The sequence below is a fragment of the Protopterus annectens genome, chromosome 2.part1 (genome assembly GCF_019279795.1).
Source record: "Protopterus annectens isolate FY-2018-M chromosome 2.part1, PAN1.0, whole genome shotgun sequence".
Taxonomy (NCBI): domain Eukaryota; kingdom Metazoa; phylum Chordata; order Ceratodontiformes; family Protopteridae; genus Protopterus; species Protopterus annectens.
The window spans coordinates 1,463,426,701-1,463,446,883 of NC_056729.1; the positions used below are offsets into that span (position 1 = coordinate 1,463,426,701).

General features: G+C 41.1%; 1 protein-coding gene across 1 annotated transcript in view; it reads right to left on the bottom strand.

The window, feature by feature from the left end:
• Positions 1 to 691: 691 nt before the first annotated feature.
• WDR19 (WD repeat domain 19) overlaps positions 692 to 20,183 on the bottom strand; it is a 3,663,919-nt gene continuing 3,644,427 nt past the window's right edge. Inside the window, exon 37 of the mRNA XM_044062937.1 lies at positions 692 to 1,759. The gene's annotated coding sequence lies outside the window, so the exon portion shown is untranslated. The remainder of the gene's footprint in view (positions 1,760 to 20,183) is intronic.

Sequence of the window (20,183 nt, forward strand, 5' to 3'; positions counted from 1 at the left end):
GGAGGAAAGCCTCCCCCCCAATGCTCCCACACCACCTGCTAACTCCAAGACAGCATAAAAATGGGGTACGGGCATATCTTCCAACCCCAGGAATTGTGCAATCTTGCACACCTGTTGACACACACTCGACAAAAACAAGTATGTGTGTGTGTGTGTATATATATATATATATATATATATATATATATATATATGTGTGTGTGTATATATATATATATATATATATATATATATATATATATATATATCTTTACACCCATTTTTAAGATATGAATGCACAGAATACTGAAAACACTTTCATCTTTGCATACATACTGAAATATCACCGCTTTCTTCATAGCTCTTCATAGATTATAAATCCAATAGCTGCAGTTAGCAATAACATTTATAGCTAGTCATTCTGTTCCTATTCTGAATAAGCAAATGTAAATGTTGCAAGCATCTACGGCAAAAATTTACTCCTATGTTTCTCATTTACTCTACTAAAACATAAGAATATTCCCAATGCCCAGTGACCACACCAGAGAACATTCCACGATACATTGCTGCAAGTGTGACTAGCAGCCTTCAGGTTACCATATCTGAAAAAGTATACACAGTGTCAGTATAGTGCTATTAACTGAATACTGGATGATTCCGACCATGTTAATATCTCAGCATATAAAGCATAAAGAATGAAATATCAAAGACATACTTGAGATAAACTTTATAAACATTAATTTTCAAAAATACATACAAAATGAGGTAGAGACAAGGACAAAACATTTTAAAATGATCTTGTTCTACAGACTGTCACATTTGTACTGTGCAGCTAACAATATATACAAGCTTAGTTTTGCCAACTTTGTTGAATGTATGGATAAAACCCTGCCTATGGTCTGGATGGCTCAGGTTCAAATACTATCCAAGATGCAAGAGGAGTTGGAGAGAGAGAGAGATGGTGGTGAGTTGCTCATGCTGACTTGCCCATCTGGGGGTGGTGGTGGTAACAATAGCTGCACATCCTGCTACAGGAACCACTTCTTTACGTTAGACTGCTGGTGTATACTCCATGGGAGAAGTTGACATGGGGGAGTGTGAGCCCGTCAAGCAAAGTTCAGCATGGCAGGTGTGTCAGTATGTATCAGTGCAGGGACTGAGCACAGCAAAAATTGCACAATGCCTGCTGGTCAACAAGGAGAGATATTAGGACCTGAAGATGACATTTCTTCACTCCCCACAGGATGATGGCCTTTGATCCTCAACTCTCATCTCCTGTGCCTACTGCCTTCAGGCACAAGGAAGTGTTGGAGGAGGAACAAATACATCATAAAGTACATATACATATAAAGCTTTATTATGATCAATATAGTATCAAACATTACAAAATAATAAGCATAACTGGACTTCTTCAAAACTTGGAGACAAGGAATGGGTGAGAATGTGCTTCCTTCTAGCTTCAAGTCATACAAGAAAATATCTGGTAAACATGTTGAAAGTGTGTTTTATATATACATATGAAAACTATCTCCTAGCAAATACCATAATTTATTTTTCATTTCTACATTATATAAAAAGGCATCAACATATTTTAATTAGATATTGTAATCTGTGATAATTTTACAAGATTTGAAATAATGGTTTTATAATATTTTTAAAAAAAGTAATAAACTAATAACTTGAAATAACTTAGAATACACAATGATTGATTCTGTTGAGGCTTTGCTGTCATACTTCAGGCCAGACCTGGAATGTGATGAAAGAAAAAAAAAACATTGTTCTGTGAAAAAAGAAAAGAAAAAAGTAAATATGTATGTTTAAGAAGTTTCTGTTCCAAGTATACACTGATACACAATTCAAAGTATCATAAAAAAACAATGTGCATCTGTATGCAATTTATAGAAAAGAAAAAAAGAAAAATTCCAAAAATATTTTTGCTGTCATGCAGAAATAATGTGTCAACATTGTCCAGTTTATTCTATACAGTTCTACAGTTACATTGTCCAGTTTATTCTATACAGTTCTACAGTTACAACACTTATTAGTACATTACATTTCACTGTCAGGCTCTGCCTAGTGTCTTTACTTAAAAGATAGCTTTATTTCATTATTGTAATTAGCATGTCCAGCACAGCTGAGCAGTGGATAGTACTGTCACCTCACAGCAAGACGTTCTCCACTTCGATTCTCGACCGGGGCTACCATCTGTGTGGAGTCTACATGTCCTCCTTGTGTTTGCTTTGGTTTTCTACAGGTTCTTCAGTTTCCTTCCACATTGCAAAGGCATGCAATAGGTGGACTGGACACTTTAAACTGTCTGTAGGTGGGCATGCATGTAGTACAGAAGAACAACTATGGTAGGAATATCCATGCAATGAAGTGACACTGGTCAAATACAACTTTGGTACCTTTAAGGCTACTCTTGATGACTTGTTGAGTAAACACAAATTTACATCAGGGTTATTTCATAATGCCCTACTTGATTTAGGAAGCAAGTAGTATTGTTTGATAAGGGTGGCAAGAATACTTAAGTTTCTTTATTTAAAGCTGTATTTGGCTAGGCATCTTATAGTCCTCATGATCACTTGCCTAGTAATTATTCCTATGTTGCTACATTTGAAATTTACAATAAATAAACAAGACTCATGGGAGGGACAGATTCTTAACACAATGCATACTCAGTCTATGGAATAAGTTACAAGTGCTGGTCAAACAAGGTATTATGTCAGCCTTTAAGGCTAGTCTGATGATCGGATGGGTAGACACAAATTTACACCAAGGTTATAATGTATGGCCCTGCTTGATTTGGCAAACTAGCACTAAAGTGTTTGCAAAGGGTGGCAAAAACATAAGTGTGTCTTCATATTTGGCTAGGTATATTATGGTCCCTATGATCATTTGCCTAGTATTGTTCCTATTTTTTAAATCATATACATTTCAATTCCAATCAGCCTACAGGTTTTATTAATTTATTTACACATTATTCTGTATTCACTGTTCTCAAATGCACCACTTATTCTTACAAATATTACTCCCTCCATCTATTAATGATCCCATCTCTAGGTCTTTTATTTCTTTTACAATATTCAGTAATTTATTTACATCTGAGTTAATCTTTTATTTTCACTTTCATGTCATTGATGTTTTTCTGCTAATAACATTAAACTTAATGAGGCCTTACTACTTAACAATTATTTGTTTACCAGGGGATTAGACTGGTATGATCATCCTTTACAGCCACAACCTAGCCTCATAGAAGAGTACTAATACAGAATATTTCATATACATTGTGATGCCCGTGCACTGGCTCAGTAATCAAGGAGCCTCAATCCTCACCACTAACACCACTAACACCAGTGAAGGGCATGCAGATTGAGAAGGATAACAAGTACACACACGGTAAAGTACAATTTCCCTTATAAGCACAAAGAGATCACAGTCAGTCCGGGGCTGGTTTCTCTCTTTCTCTCCAGATCCCCAATAAGACTCCTCACTGGCACAGCCACAGGGTACAGGTCTCAGCCTAGTGGTCAAGCTAAAACCTCCAGCACCCTCTCTGTCCAATAGGTGATTCGTGTCCCTGCCCAAGTAGCTGACACACACACAGTTTGAGATATGGGTTATGTACAAACACACAGACACTCCTGTGGAAAGCTGGCACAGGTTCTCCAGCTATGCCCCCTTCTCTGCCCAGGCTATAAGGTAGAAATCACTGCCTCTAACCACTAATATCAGCTACTAATAAGGCCCTTACCAAAGGGTGTCCAATTCTACTGTGCATTATTATTATTATCCAATTAGTAAGTATGACGAACAGCAAGGCTTATTGGAGTGGCTTGGACAGTATCACTATATACATGTAATGTACTCTAGTGCTTAAATTATCTCTACACAAAACAGCCACAGTTGAAATGTTTAAAAATATTTAATAATAAATAATAAAAACACAAGACAAATCTCCTCAATTCAACCCAGTGCTAGTCAAGAGTTCAGAAATCACAGGAAACGTTAAAACAATATTATTTCATAGTCTGGCATAAATAGCCAGGGTACCTTTTGGCTAGGCTTATATAGGCCCTAGGGCCAATAGCCTAGTACCTACATATGAACCTAAGAACCTATATAGAAAACAGCTAGACTACATCTGACTAAATTCCTATCTAACTCTAAGAGCAATACTGTTCTAAATAAACATACATACATACAGAGCAAAGGCAGAGTACTGGTGAGTAGATGTGTTCAGGTTCAGACAAAATGCTCTAATTCTCTCTCTCTCTCTCTCTGAGAAAGTCTTAAATGATAACACATTATTGCTGACTCATTTTAGATTACATCATTCTTGACACTTCTCTGGTTTAATTTCCCAGGCTAACAGAAACTCAAAAGTTTAACAGTTATTTGATCTTGTACCTGGTCAGGAAGCCACAGCAATAAAAGACATTATACATGTAAAATCTAGCAATTAACTCTGGTCTCAAAACAATAGAAAGAATTTGCTGGTCCAGACATCACGGCTCTGAGTTTGAGATCAAACAGTCATACAATGCTTGACTTATCAGCTTTCGTCCAGCAGAGTGCACTGTGGTTATATTTTTGAAGCTCAGTACAACATATAGTTTAATCAAAACATATAGTTCTCTTTTACATTTGTAAAACCAGCCTGTGGATTATATTAATATTTACAAATCATAGAGAATTATTTGCAAGATTCTATCTGACTGGACTGGCAGCCTTTCAGTTTTTCACATATATGTATAAAAAGAAATCTTATGGGAAGATATGAAATAACATAATAATTACAGAAAATGCATACAAAGAATACACACAGCATAGAATTCATTCAAAATCAAACATAAGTACTAATATTGGTATAAAGCCAATCAAAACAAAAGAAGTATGATACACACTTACTGTGGGAAAATGGAAACATAAGTATGCAATTTAAGTAATAGCCATACAGTGTCAACAAGTGTTATTGTAAGAGAGAGTGTTACCTATTTCCACATTTCCACAGAGTACTGCACATTTTCATATTTATTTTGTTTCAGTACACTCTTTTGATAAGGAGTGGGAGGTAGTCAGCTATTAGTGATCAAAACTATTATGAGTATAGCTGGGTGGAAAGCAAAAAAATTAATGCCAAGCCTGTGCCAAGGAAACACTTGCAGGTATTCATTTCATTTGGACTTTAATACCTTTGTTAACACATGTTCTCCCAGCAATTGTGTCAGGATATTCTGTAGGGAGTCCTTAAACTCAAATAACTCCACACAGCCACAGAAAATGTGTTACAAAGTTACTCACTTTTTCCATTCACATCTCCAACATCTGCTTTCCACTTCAGGGAAAATCTTCTGTAGTCTACATAAAGTATAAAAGCAACTGTGTAAATATTTTCATGAAGATATTCTGAATCGTCTGGATACCATAGCATACCTAGAGGTATTACAAATTTTCTTCCATTGCTACTTTGTAATTTGTTGTTCGAATCTTCCTTCCAAGTCTTTTTTAAATCTCCTGTGGATTTTTTTTAAGTTATCATGTAATACTTTACATTTCTGCTAATTATCATGTTCTTAATAACATATTTTATTCTTGATTCTACTAAAAATCCAACCAGAGCTGGTCTTTCACTTCTACTGCCCTATCTCCATCTCACTTCCCCTCCCTCTCTGTCTACATTCTGTCAATAGTCCCTGACATGGAAGGCATTCTTTGACCTCTTCCCACTCTGTCACTTTTCCCTTCCAACTTATTTCCTCCTAATAGTGTAACCCCTTCTCTAGTTTCCTACATTTTTTAAACAAAGAAACATCTTTATTAAATTATTATGCTTGGCCTAGTCAGTCATACATTTATATAAATGAAAACAAACCATGTTGACATAATTTTAGTTGCAAACATTATACATAACTCAATCGACCCAGTTATTGTCAAACATTACATAGCTTATTCAAATCTTGACTTCATTCAAACCTCATTTCTCCTCTGCATATACTGTTCCCACAATTCCCATTTTTATGTAATTTGCTCCTACCCTTTAATAAAGATCTATTTCCAGTTATATTATCTCTTTTACTACATTCACTAATTCTAGTAAAGTTGGTTTACACTTTGATTTCCATTTTCTAGCAATTGCTTTTTTAGCAGCCACCATAATTAGACTCAGAAAGGCCTTACTATGTCTGCACAATTCTGATTCTGCATCATAGCTCAGAAAAATCAATTCCCTTAGTTACACCAATTTCCTCACCCAGTATCTCTGACAGAGTAGTCTGCAGGGAATCTTTAAAGTCTGCCAGCTCATTACACTCCCAGAAAATATGTTCCCTAATTATCTCTTTCTTCTCCATCACTCCTCCAACACTTGCTGTCTACCTGAGGAAAAATTCTTTGTAGTCTACTTGGGGTATAAAAATACCTATATAAACACTTCCAAGCAAAGATCCTAAATCTTTTAGATATTGTTGCATATTTAGGAGACATACATATATATCCCCTGTTGTTTCTTTGTGAATTGCTTAGCCAATCTCTCTTCCCAATCCTTTCTAGCCTCCTCTGACTGATACTTTGCAGTTATTATGTAATATTTTATATGCTCTACTAATTATTCCTTTCTTAAGAGCACCTTCTGTTCTTGATTCAACCAAAAACACTACCAGAGCTGGTCTTTCACTTAGGTTCCCCCTATTTCTTTCTTTTTGCCTATACTCTGATATCAATTGTTGATAGGAAAGGCAATTTTCAGCCTGCAGTCCAAATAAATTCATGACCTTTTCCCATACTATTACATTTCCCTCTCTAATTATTTGCTCCCAATACATTGGTTCTTTTGCCAGATTACTCAATAAATTCCAGCCCCCTCTTGCCTACTGCCTGTATCCCTAACTGCAGTAATCCCTATTGACAGAATATCCTTTCTCCTTTCCCATGTTGGTTTAGTTCTTAGAATACTTTTTGCTACTTCATGAATATAATATCCTGTATGCTCATTGTTATTCTTAAGGATCTTGATCCAAAATACCAATCTCTCCTTCTTTCTTGGGTTCTCCCCGCCTTTCATCATCATCTCTTTCCACTTTGAATGATAGGTTTCTGTGTGTGCTATGTACAGGAGCCTTAACTGTGTAGCTCTGAAACACCCCTTCAAATCGGGTAATCCCAGACCGCCTCCTTCTGCTATTGGATGAATCAGCATATCCCTCTTCACTCTTGCAGTCTTTCTCTCCCAAATAAAATCCTTCAGCTCTTTATTAATTATCCACAACTTATCCTATGGCTGATAAAAAGAATATGCCTGACCTGTTTATAAAACTAAAGGGACTAAAAAATATTTTAACTGCTTGTATCTTGCTATCCATATAACAGAGCTACCAATTTCTCAGTTTTTGTATTTTCTTTTGTTTAGTCTTTTCCCACATATCTTTAGCTGCTACATCAGAATCATTTAATCCACATTTCTAAGTAATTTATTTTATCATGTCCCCATAAATATGGATATTGCTGAACCAATCCATATGTGGATACATAATTTATAGCTATTGCCTTTGTTTTAGTTTAATTAATTTTGTATCACGAAAAAATCTGAAACTGCCTCAAAATGTTCCATAATACTGAAATGTCCTTTTCTGGTTATAATATCATCTGCAAACAGAGCCAGCTTTTCTTGACTACCATAGCAATTATATCCTTGAATTTCTGAGTCCCTAATTTTATTTGCCAATGGTTCTATATATATGGGTTGAATATGTGTATGTATTTGACAATATACTGTTAATTATCATGTATTAGATAGCGGAGCTTTTCTCCTCGGGCCTCCACTGAAAATGGACATGTATCCAGTTGGACTAGCCCGGTTTAACAAATGTAAAATAAAAATAAATAAATAATGCAAATAACAAAGGGGAAAGAGGACACCCCTGCCTGGTTCCTCTGCTCAAACAGAAATTATCAGAGAGGAACCCACCCACTTTAATTTTCCTCTTCGATTCCCTCATATAGCCTCCTAATCAATCTTAAAATTTTATCAGAGAATGCAAATGCTTCCAATGCTCTGCTCAAACTCCCAGCTTACTCCGTCAAATGCTTTCCTGCATCAAGACCCACCAACAATAGTGGTATTTTATTACATTCTACTTCCCTGTGGATCATCAATGTTCTTTTAATGCTGTCAAAGGTTTGCCTCCCCTCCACAAAACCTCACTGATCCAGTTCTATCAATTCTGGCATCACCTTTGCAATTCTTTTAGCCATTATAGACTTTAAAAAGTTATGTACTTACCATAATGTTTCATCTCTGCTGTCCATTTTCATTCTTCCTCAACTTATGATATGCTCCATGGCTTTGGGTCTGGATTTGATCCTTGGATCTGACTTGGACGTTACTAAAACTTGTGGTAACCAAAAAGATCTTGAGCTTTTCCCTTACCCATAATGCACTAACTCCAAACATACCCCAGATCTTGTTTGCTGATTTACCTAAAGTAAGACGTGCTTCTATACATAAATCCAAGGAACTATATGTGGAGCTCAACATTAAGGACGGTGGTGTCCTTATAATATGTCATTCTTCCAGAAATCTGTTGTGATAAGGGTTGGGGTGTTGGTGGGTGGGAAGTTGAGAAAGAATGAAAATGGACAACACAAATGGAACATTACAGTAAGTACATAACTTTTTTATCTTATGTTGTCAATGTTCCTTCTATCCTCAACTCTGTTGTGATAAGGGTTGGGGTGTTGGAGGGTGGGAAGTTGAGAAAAAAATGAAAATGGACAACACAGATGGAACATTATAGTAAGTACATAACTTTTTTATCTTAGGTTGTCAATTTTCCTTCTATCCTCAACTCTTGGGACACAGTCCCCAACTACCTCAAATTCCAGATGGACTCTAAGGTAGGATATTCCTGAACACGGTTGAGCCAAAGGCTGCTCTTCCCCTCGAGACCAGATCCAGTTTGTAATGAGTGATAAAGGTATGAAGGTTTGCCCAAGTTGTATCCGAACACATATCGTCCATAGAAGTTCTAGATAGAAACATTGAAGAAGTTGCCATGGAACTAGCTGAGTGGGATCTTAGAGGTTTTGTCAAGGTTACACCCAACTTGTTATAGATAAATGAAATGCAATCCACCAGCCAACTGGCTAAAGTCACCTTTGCAACTGGTTTGCCCAATTTTAAATTTGCAAAGGACACAAATAATTGATTTGTCTTCATAATGTCTTTTGTTCTATGTAAGTAAAAATGTAATTGTCTGTGAACATCCAATAAATGCAACATATATTCACCTTTGTTTGCAGATTTAAGAAAGAATACTGGCAAATTAAGGGATTGATTGATATTGGATTCTGACACCAACTTAGGAAGGAAAGATGCACTGGTACGTAATGTGACTATCCTTATGAAAGATCAAGTAGGGTGGTTTAGATGACAATGCTTGAAGTTCTGAAATTCTACTAGCAGAGGTAATGAGCACTAGATAGTTAGTTTTCCAGGTGAGGAACTTAAGATTGCCAAAGGCTGCTGGTTCAAAGGGAGAATGACTTAAGGCCTGCAGTACCAAGTTCAACTCCCATGGGGGAGTAGGATCTTTACACATGGGTGTCAGCAGGATTGTGCCTCTCAAAAAAATGCTTTACAAAGTTTAAAAGAAGTCACAGAAGAATTTTTACATAAAATATGAAAGCTAGACATTGTTGCTAATTGAACTTTAATCACTGAGGAGCTAGACCCCCTCATTAAAAACTGTTGCTAAAAATTGAAGTATACTATGTACTGGAGCTGAGAAGGGGTCAATGTGTTTTTGTTGTGCCCAGCAAATGAACCTTTTTCATTTACTTGTATAAAATGTTCTTGTAAAAGGCTTATGGGAAGATAAAGGAATATGACAGACAGGTGAAGACAGCATTGACTATCGGGGTATTAACAGAACTGGAGAAACCATGATGTCAGCTTGAGTTTTGAGATATCTGGATGAATCCTACCTGTTGGGTGTGACAGGAGGTCTGGAATTGGATCCAGAAACCAAGCTTGGCAAAGTAGATGAGGCCATAGGAAGGAGAACCAAATCTGCTGAGTCCAATAAGGTGCAAAGAGGATGACTTTGCTCTTCACCCTGGCAGCTTTCTGCAGAAATTTTAGAATTAGGGGAATTGGCGTGTAAGTATAAAGTAAAGCGAGGAGTCACTTGTGAAGTACAGCATCCCTTAGTGATCCCCCCGAAGGGGGGATTAGGGCAAAGTAACTACTGCATTTGTTGTTTAGGGAAGAAGCAAAAAGATAGCAGCAAGGCTGGTCCCATTGACGAAAAATCATTTCTGTCATTTTCATGTTGAGAGACCACTCGTGAGTTAGTTGAATGGACCCGCTCAATTTGTCTGCTATCACATTGTACTTCCCCAGGATGTGCGTTGCTATGAGAAAGTGGTTGGATGAGATTGCTCATTGCCACACTCCAAGTGCTTCTCGACACAAGGGGTAAAATCTGGTTCCTACTTGTTTGCTGATGTACCAAACCACTGACCTATTGTCTGTTTGAATCGCAATTGTTCCAAAAAGGAGATCATCCTGGAAGGCCTGCCATGCTAAGAGCACTGCAATCATCCCTAGGACATTGATATGCAAATTGGCCTCTGTGGAGGATCAAGTGCCTTGGACTGTTTTCCCCAGCAGTTGGACTACCCTTGTTTCTCCTGAGGCAGCAACTGCCTCATGTACACTGGCAACCCTCTACTAATAACTCACTGTAGTACAGAGTGTGAGAGCTGTATCTACAACAAGAATCTTGAATCCCTGTTCTCTCGACTCAAAACAGCAACACTGAAGAAGTTGTCAGCTCACCCACCACTACTGATACATATAGTACCACTACTCATAAACATAATAAGCATCTAACACATAAATCAACACACCTGGGAGGTTCTTTCAAAAAAATTACCCAAATACTAGAGACCTCCAAAACAAAAGACTGCTAGAGCTAACATAGTTCCCACAGCACCCAAGACACATAGCAACACCAGTGTTTCACCTAACAAGCCCTTAAGGTGTAACACTCAAAAACATTGTCATTGGAGACTCCATAGTAAGACACATGGATGCCCCACTCACCAGGTTAGATAAGGAGAAAGTCATGGTCAGTTGCCTGTTCAGTGTCAGGATTCATCAGATCATGCATACATTCAGGGGTCTTAGCAACAAGTACCATTATGACTCTGTCGTAGCTCATGTTGAAGTGAATGACCTGAGGCATACCTCACTGGACAATATAAAGAGAGACATGACTGAGCTCTCTGAGTATGTGGCCCAGGCAGGTACGTCCTAAGCCTTGATCAGCATATTACCGTCACCTCACCTAGAATGATGCCACAGCATATACAAAAAATGATCAATTTCAGTAATTGGCTTAGTTTCTGGTGTCACTCAAAGGGAATCCAGTTTCCGTCAGCCTGGGATGACATGGTCGACAAACCTTGCTGCTTTGCCAGAGACTGTTTGCACCTGGCACCATGAGGCTTTCGGCTGCTGGCAAAGGCTTTTGCCTTCCCCATAGTGAAGCAAAGCAAAAAGATGAGCCACTCCAGCTGAAGAGTCCTTGGTTAAAAAGCACTGCAAAATATAGCTATAACAAACTTCGGACTCACCACGACCAATGTTAAAGAAAAACTGGTAAAATTTATTGAAAGGTAAGCGCTTTCACGTATCTTCAGATACGCTTCCTCAGACCATAAACACTGAAGTAAAACCATGAGGTTATATAGTCAAATACTTTTGCCTTTTTTAGGCAAAATCTCAAAAACAAAATTGCCGATGTGAAAATCGCCAACCATAACAAAATAAGGGTTATGCTGCTAAATGCTAGGAGCCTAAACCAAAAACTGCACACCCTGGAAGCACTATCACTGGAGGATGCAGATGTCTATGCAGTTAGAGAAACTTGCCATCAATGCCTTAGAGACTACTCACAGAAGTTCCTTGACTTTTTAACTTAAATGTCCTGGAAAAAATTGCTCAAATCCAAACAAGAGGAACAAGCATACTAGATCTGGTCCTCACTATCATGACAAACAGATGTACCACTGCAACTGTTGGACCCCAATTAGTTAAATCTGACCACGAAGCCATCTTCGAACTGGCACTAACACCAGAAATCACAAAGGGTGAAGTCAAGCTAAAAAACTTCACCAAAGCAAACTCCACTCTCACAGTTAAGGCTCCTATACATAGCACATGCAGAAACTATCATTCAAAGTGGAAATGGATGATGTTAAAACAGGGGGGAAACTCAAAAAACAAGGAGAGACTGGGATTTTGGATGCATGTATTTAAGGAGAATAACAATAAACCATACAGAATATATTTTATCCATAAAACAGCAGAAAGTATTCTAAGAACTAAGCCAACACAGAAATGGAGAAAAGAGATTATGATGATTGGGATGACTGCAATTAGGGATATAGACACTAGGCAAGAGGGGGGCTGGAATTTATTGGGGAAAATAGGCAAAGGAAGCAAGGTATTGGAAGCAAATAGCTAGAGAGGGAAATGTAATAGAATAGAACTGCCTTGCCTATCAAGGATTGATATCAGAGTATAGGCAAAGAGAAAGAAATATGGGGGTCCTAAATGAAAGACCCGCACTAATTCAGTTTTTAGTAGAATCTGGAACAGAAGCTGCTATTGAAAAAGGAATAATTAGTAGAGCATATAAAATATTGCATGCTAACTATAAGAATCAATCAGATGAGGTTAGAAAGGACTGGGAAGAGAGACTGGATAAACAATTCACAAATAAACAATGGTAGCATATATGTACGTCTCCCAAATACACAACAAAATTTAGAAAATGTACGCTTTTTGCTTGGAAATATTTACATAGATATTTTTATGCTCAAAGTAAACTCCAGAGAATTTTTCCTCAGGTAGACAGCAAATGTTGGAGGTGTGACACGGAAGAAAGAGATACTTGGGAACATATTTTCTGGGAGTGTGGTAGGCTGGCAGATTATGGATTCCCTGCGTGATGCACGGTCAGAGATGCTGGGTGGGTAGATTGGTGTGATGAGGGAGTTGATTTTTCTGAGCTAGGATACAGAATCAGAATTGCCTAGAAGGCCTTGCTGCGTCTAATTATGGAAATCAAAATCTAAACCAACTATATTAGAAGTAGTGAATATAGTAAAAGATAAAACAACTGGAACTGAAATCTTTAGAAAAGGGTAGGGGGAAAATGGGAATTGTAGTAACAATACATACTGAGGAGGAATGATGTTTAAAAGAAGCCAGGACGTAAATAAGCTATATAATATTTGACTGAAAATCATTGGGTAGATTATAAGTGATGTAGAATGTTTGCAACTGGGCGTGTCAGTATGGTTTGTGATGTAAAATCCTTGCAAATAGGATTCTGTCTGTGTGGTTTGTTTTCATTTACATAAATGTATGATTGCTTATGTCGTAATTGATGATTTAATAAAGATGTTAACTGCACCAAAGCTTAGACTAAAGCCCTGTACAATCACCTGTATAAGTGTATAGACTTGGCTATTCCAGACAGAATTAAAGCCAGAGCCCCAAGTATAAAAAAAAAAAAACAGCCTGGTGGACATCCAGCATCAACAAACTTTACAACAAATGCAAAAAGCTGCTGTCTAAGAAAACTAAGGCAAGGCCCCAACAACGGAAAAGCACCCTCCTCAGCCTCAAAAGGCAAATAAGACAACAAAGTTATCACAAACCTTGCCCCTAACTCCCCCCCAGCCCTACATATCCAAAGAGCAGGTCATTAAAGCCTTATCTATGGCAAAAACATGGCCTTTATGGGACTAGATGGCATCCCAGGCGGTCTTCCAAGCAAACTAAAACATGAACTAGCATCACCATTAAGTACCCAATTCAATCACAGCCTAAGCACTAGCTTTGTTCATGCAGAATGGAGAACAGCAACAGTCACTCCCCTCCACAAAGGTGGCTTAGCAACCGACCCAGGGAATTATAGATCCATACGTCTGATAAGCCTTATCTGTAAAGCCATGGAACAAATCTGTGCACACAGCATACCTTGACTTGGCAAAGGCCTTTGACACAATCCCACACTCGGTATTACCGATAAACTTAAACTGAATGTAACCCCCTTTGTTGTAAGATGGGTTGCCAACTGGCTCATAAACCAGTCACACACTATCAAAGTGGGTGACTCCATATCAACCAGCAGACCTGTCACCAGCGGGGTGCTAGAAGGGTCAGTGCTGGGTCCCCTACTGTTTGGTATATACTTCTCAGAAGTTAATGCCAAAACTAAGGGGCTGTGGCTGACCAAGTCTGTGGACGAATGCAAATTGGGTGCAATTACTGAATCCCCAAATGATGTCAGTATACTTCAGGAGGGTCTTACACAGACCAATGACTGATGTCTTTGTCACGGTCTCAAACTGAATGCAAAGAAAGGCATCATCATTCCCTTCGGTAAAAACAATGTCCCTTCACACTATCAAATTAACAACAACAGCCTATGTACCTATAAAGTGGTAACAGATCTGGGATCACAAGTAGATTGCGACCTTAACTTTGACCACCATGTGTCTACTGTAGTAAGGAAGGCTTTCTATGGAGCACACTTGATTAGCAAAGGAGGTCATAATCCCTCTATACTCATCATTAAACAGACCCAGAGCTAAGTATAAAAAGAAGTTATATACTCACCATAACATTCTATCTGAGTAGTTATACTTCATTTTTCTGAAACCTGTGGGTATTCAGATCCATATCGAATCCGAGCCGGCAAATTATTTTCTAGCATCTGCTCCAAGCTCTGAGCTCCTCCCCTACCCATAATGCACCACCACCTCCTGCCTTCCCTCAGATCGAGTTTGCTGCAACTATACACATTAGCAACTCAGCCCAAAGAACACAACATATTTATGGATATGATAAGGTAAGGGGGACGGAGGGAGGGAAGGCTGCAGACAAATGAAGTATAACTACTCAGATGGAACGTTATGGTGAGTACATAACTTCTTTATCTGAAGTAGTTAACTTCATTTTATCTGCAACCTGTGGGACACAGTCCCCAGCTACTTAAATCCTGGGAGGCCCTCATGGAAGGATATTCCTGAGCATCGCAGAACCAAAGGATGCTCTTCCTCTGGAAATCAGGTCTAATTTATAATGAGAAATGAAGGTACATGGATTTGCCCAAGTTGCTGCTGCGCAAATGTCATCCAAAGAAACCCTAGACCAAAAGGCAGCAGAAGTCGCCATGGACCTGGTAGAGTGAGCTTTAATTATACCAGGAGGAGATAACCTTTTGCTTTGTAAACATACGAAATGCAAAGAGTGATCCATCTAGCTAAGGAAACCTTGGAAATGGCCTTTCCCTAAAAAGGTTTGGAAAAGGAAACGAACAATTGGTTGGATTTGCGGAATTACTTTGTTCTATGAAATGAGAAATTAAGTTGTCTATGAACATCTAACAAGTGAAGTTTATATTCACCCTTGTTTTGGAAATTGGGAAAGAAAACTGGTAGATTAATAGACTGGTTTATGTTTGCTTCAGATGCCACTTTGGGTAAGAATGAAGGATTTGTACAGAGAGATACCCTATCCTTATGGAAGGCCAAATAAGGAGGCACGGCAGACAAAGCCTGAAGCTCAGAAACCCTCCTGGCTGATATAATGGTCACTAGAAAGGCTGTCTTCCAAGACAAAAATTTTAGATCCATTGAAGCTGCAGGTTCAAAGGGGGAGCCACCAATGCCTGGAGGACAACGGTAAGGTCCCAAGGAGGCACCAAATCTTTGACAGGAGGACGCAAAAGAAAAGTGCCTTTAAGAAAAGCCTTACACAGCCTAGAAGAAGCTAAAGTGATGTTATCTTCCCCAACATGAAAATTAGAAATGGCTGCCAACTGTACTTTCACCATGGAGAAACTAGCTCCTTGCTGAAAGATAATAGTCAAAAAAATCAAACACCACTGGAACAGGGGCTGTGAAAGGATCCAGGTTCCTGTGAGAGGCCCAAAAGGAAAAACGCTTCTATTTACTGCAATAAACTTTCCTAGTGGAAGCTTTAAGAGAGGCCACTAGTTTAGATTTTACAGGGGATGAAAGACTGGGAGTCCTGGCAATCAATGGAACTGGAGCAACTAAGCTGTCAGCTTGAGGCTGTCCAGGTTGGGTGGGCAGGCACCCGAAGGATGAGAGATTAGATCTGGGCAGGGATCCAGAATCCATGGAGGAGCTAGAAGATGTGACCAAAGGAAGAGAAACCAAACTTGGCGAGGCCAGAATGGGGCAATGAGGATCATTGTGCACCCCAGTCAGCAAGCTTTCTGAAGAAACTTCGGAATTAGTGGTAATGGAGGGTAAGCATACAGAAGCCTAGGTGGCCAAATATGGACTAGAGCATCTCTGGGGGCATCCCCTGGGGAGGGAATCAGAGTGAAGAACTCGCTGCACTTTGCATTGGAAGGAGATGCAAAGAGATCGCAGCAAGGCTGCCCCTATGCAAGGAATATCTCCTCTGCTACTGACTGCTTCAGAGACCACTCGTATGGCATCAGAATAGCCCGACTCAATCTGTCCGCTAAAATGTTGGAGTGTCCCGGGATATGCATTGCAATCAGAAACTGACCGGTGGAAGTCGCCCACTCCCACACTCTCATGGTCTCACGACGCAGGGGATAGGATCTGGTTCCCCCTTGTTTGTTGACATACCAGACAACTGACATGTCTGACTGAATTGCAATCATTTCGAGAGGGAGGATAGTGTGAAAGGCTTTCAACCCCTAAAGCACCGCCCTCATCTCTAGAACATTTATGTGCAACTTGGTCTCTGTCTGGGACCACATGCCTTGGACTGTCCTTCCCAAACAATGTCCCCCCCCACCCGAGTTGGGAGGCGTTCGTGGTCACTGTGGCTTGGACTGGGAATGACACGAAGGGGCATCCCACTGCAACCTTCGGTGAACATAGCCACCAAAGGAGGGAAGTCCTGCAGGTGTGACTGATCCTGATCGGAAAATACATGGGCAGGTCTAGCCACGACCATTGGACTGCCAGAGTCCATTGAAGAACCCGCATATGAAAGTGTGTGCAAGGAAGAATAGATATAGAGGCAGCCATGGAGCCCAGAGCCCGGAGAACATTGCTCACCTTTGGAAATTTGAGGTTCACTATTTGAGCTATGTGACATCTGAGATGCAAGACCCTTTCTGGTGTTAAGAAAACTTTTAGCTGCAAAGTGTCTAGCCATGTCCTGATGAAGTCTAGAACGTGTACTGGTTGCAATTGGGATTTTTGAACACTGACAGTAATCCCCAATCGATCTGCCAAGAGAAGAAAGTAGTCTTGGGCCAGACACAGAAGAGGCTTGGTGGACGTAGCGAAGAGCCAGTCGTCCAGGTATGGAAAGACCTGAATTCCCTGAATCCTCAGGTGAGCTGCTACGACTGCCATTACCTTGGTGAACACCCTGGGGGCTGTGGTGAGACCGAAGGGTAGAGCTCTGAACTGGAAGTGACTGGCTCCCAGCCGGAAGCAAAGAAACCTCCTGGAGCTTCTGTGAACTTTGATATGGTCGTAGGCATCCTGGAGGTCTAACGAGCATATCCAGTCACACTCTTGGAGATAAGGTAGAATGGACTGTAAGGTGACCATCCGGAACTTTTGTTTGGTGACAGACAGGTTCAAGGATGACAGGTCGAAGATGGGCCTGAGGTCCCCCATCTTTTTTGGCACTAAAAAGAACCTGGAGTAAACGCCTAATCTGGACTGCCCGAAGGGGATGGTTCGATGGCTAGTTTTTGAAGTAGCTTTAAAACCTCTAAAGCTGTGGCCTCTCTGTGAGTGGGTGGAACATCCAGGAGGTGTCGTGTAGGCCCCGGTGGGGCAACAAATGGGATAGTAAAGCCTCTGGATATTATTTGTAGCACCCAATGATCTGCAGGTATAGACTCCCATGCCACTGGGTGCAATGCCAATCTCCCCCCGAATGCCTCCAGAGTAGGACAGTTGGGCAACCCCTCAGGGCTGTTGGGCGGGCCTGTCAGAAAAAGGTTCTATAGACCCGAAATTCCTAGGACCCCCTCTACCTCTGGGTCTGCATCAATCCTGTCCTCCTCTGCCTCTGGGGGAATAGTTGTCCTGAGACTTCCGGGAAAACTGAGATTTCCAGAGCCACATCTTCTTTTGCCCTCTTTGATTCCTAGAAAAGACCGCTGAGGGTTACAGAAGCGGATCCCAATGGCAGACAAAGTCTTCCCGTCTTTTTCACTCTGGACAAGAGTGTCACATCCTGTCTTCCCGAAAAAGGAGGAACCATCATAGGGGGCATTAATAAATGACACCTTGAAAGGGTCCGCAAACTGACACAACCTGAGCCAGGTGTGACGCCTCATGGCTGCGCCTGTCCCAGCCACCCTAGCCGCTCCTTCCGTAGCGTGGGAAAGGAGACGCATGGATGTGTTCAATACCGACTTCAGAGTCGACATTTCCATGGAGAAAAGTTGTTTGTCCTGCTGCGATAAGGACTCTGGGGACGACTCAGTGAATTCTGAGACAAGGTCTTGCTGAAGCCAGATAACATGTGCCAAATAGTCCAGCGCACGGATGGAAAAAGTCGCTGATGAATAAACATGCTCCCAAACCTATCAACTGACCTGGACTCCTTGTCTGGAGGGTGGACTGAGGAACTCTCCTGTGCTAGTTCCTTCTTGGTGGCTGCTGTGACCACCACAGTGTCAATGGGGGCTGTCGGTGGGAGGAGACAGAATCTTGTCAGGGCATTTGGGGATCGGCTCTACGATGTCAGGCTCCTTCCATGCCTGCGTGGTGATAAGGTCCACCAAGGGATCCGCTGGCGGGGACACCCAGGAAGTAGATGGGCCCATGCCAAAGGCCTCCAGGAACATGGACTCATCTGTAGAAGGTTTTGGGGCTGACCAACCTCCCCTCTGGCAGAGAATCTTCATGATGTCTCCGAAGGAGACATCTTTGGGAGGTGACCTGGGGGAACCTTCTCCTTCCTCCAAGTCTGTGTCTGTAGTGAGGGACACAGGGGAGTCCAAGTGCCTCCTTTTGCACTTGCGCTTACAGTTGCCCTCTTCAGCGGGACACTCCGAAAGTGACTCGTGTGCCGCAGGGGGTTCCTCAGAGGGAATAATCTGGGGGTCCTCTGGCACGGGCTGTCCTTAAGACAGGATGATGGGAGTAGACACCAAATGCAGTGGGGTCTGGGTGGAATCCGAGTAGATGGGCTGGGGTCTCAATCCTTGGGAGGGAACCTTCTCCATCACTTCGAATGCTGATGGAGAGCATACCTCCTTGGCACCCAGCAAGGAAGAAGCCCTCCCTGGGTCCGAAGCGGGGATTGGAGCCGAAGCAAGGGTAGCCTGAGGTCCAAGGGAATGGTTCAGATCCAAACAAGCCGGAGCCATAGAAGAATCCATTCCCTCGGGTTCGACTCCCTGTCCACGGCTCCGAGAGTCACCTGGATCCGAACTAGCCGGATCCGAGGAAATCAAGGTAACAGCCGGAATCAAGATTGGAGAAACTGTCTGCACTGAGCTACCAGCTCCAAAGAGCCTCGGATCCAAAAACTCTGATGCAGTCACCCAGATCGGGGAAGAAGAGATGGGGCGGAAAAAGGGCATAGAGGTCCCCCCTCCGGAGGGAGAGGGGCCTGGCAAGACTCCCATCTGTATGTAGGCCTGAAGAAATCTCTGCATCATCCTGTCCATGTCTAAGTTTGATACGCTCTGAGTTGATCGGGAAGAAGCAACCGACTCGGATCCGGCTGGTCTGCGCAGTAAGGGTGAGGAAGGCTTCGGATCCAAAGATTCCAGCGGCTCCGGTGAGAAACAGGGTGATCGGAGTCGTGGAGAAACTGGCCTCGAAGTTTTAGAAGGAGGGCTAAGGAAAGGCTCCCTGTCCGGGGATCTCATGCAAGGCCTATCCCTCCTCCTTTCTTTATCCTCCCTGCACCTTTCTCTGTCCTTGGCTCTGTCTTTTTTTTTTTTTGCTTGTCTGCCCCAACACCAGGAAAAAGCGGGAGTTTGAGTCCCTGTCTGGGTGGGAGATTTGGTGGGAATACCGGAGACCAAGGCCGAAGCAGAATCCAGCACAGAAGTAGAGAGAAGACCCCTGGCGACAAATATGGCTTTTCGATCCCTGAGAGCTTTTGGGTTAAAACCTGCACAGATAGCACACTG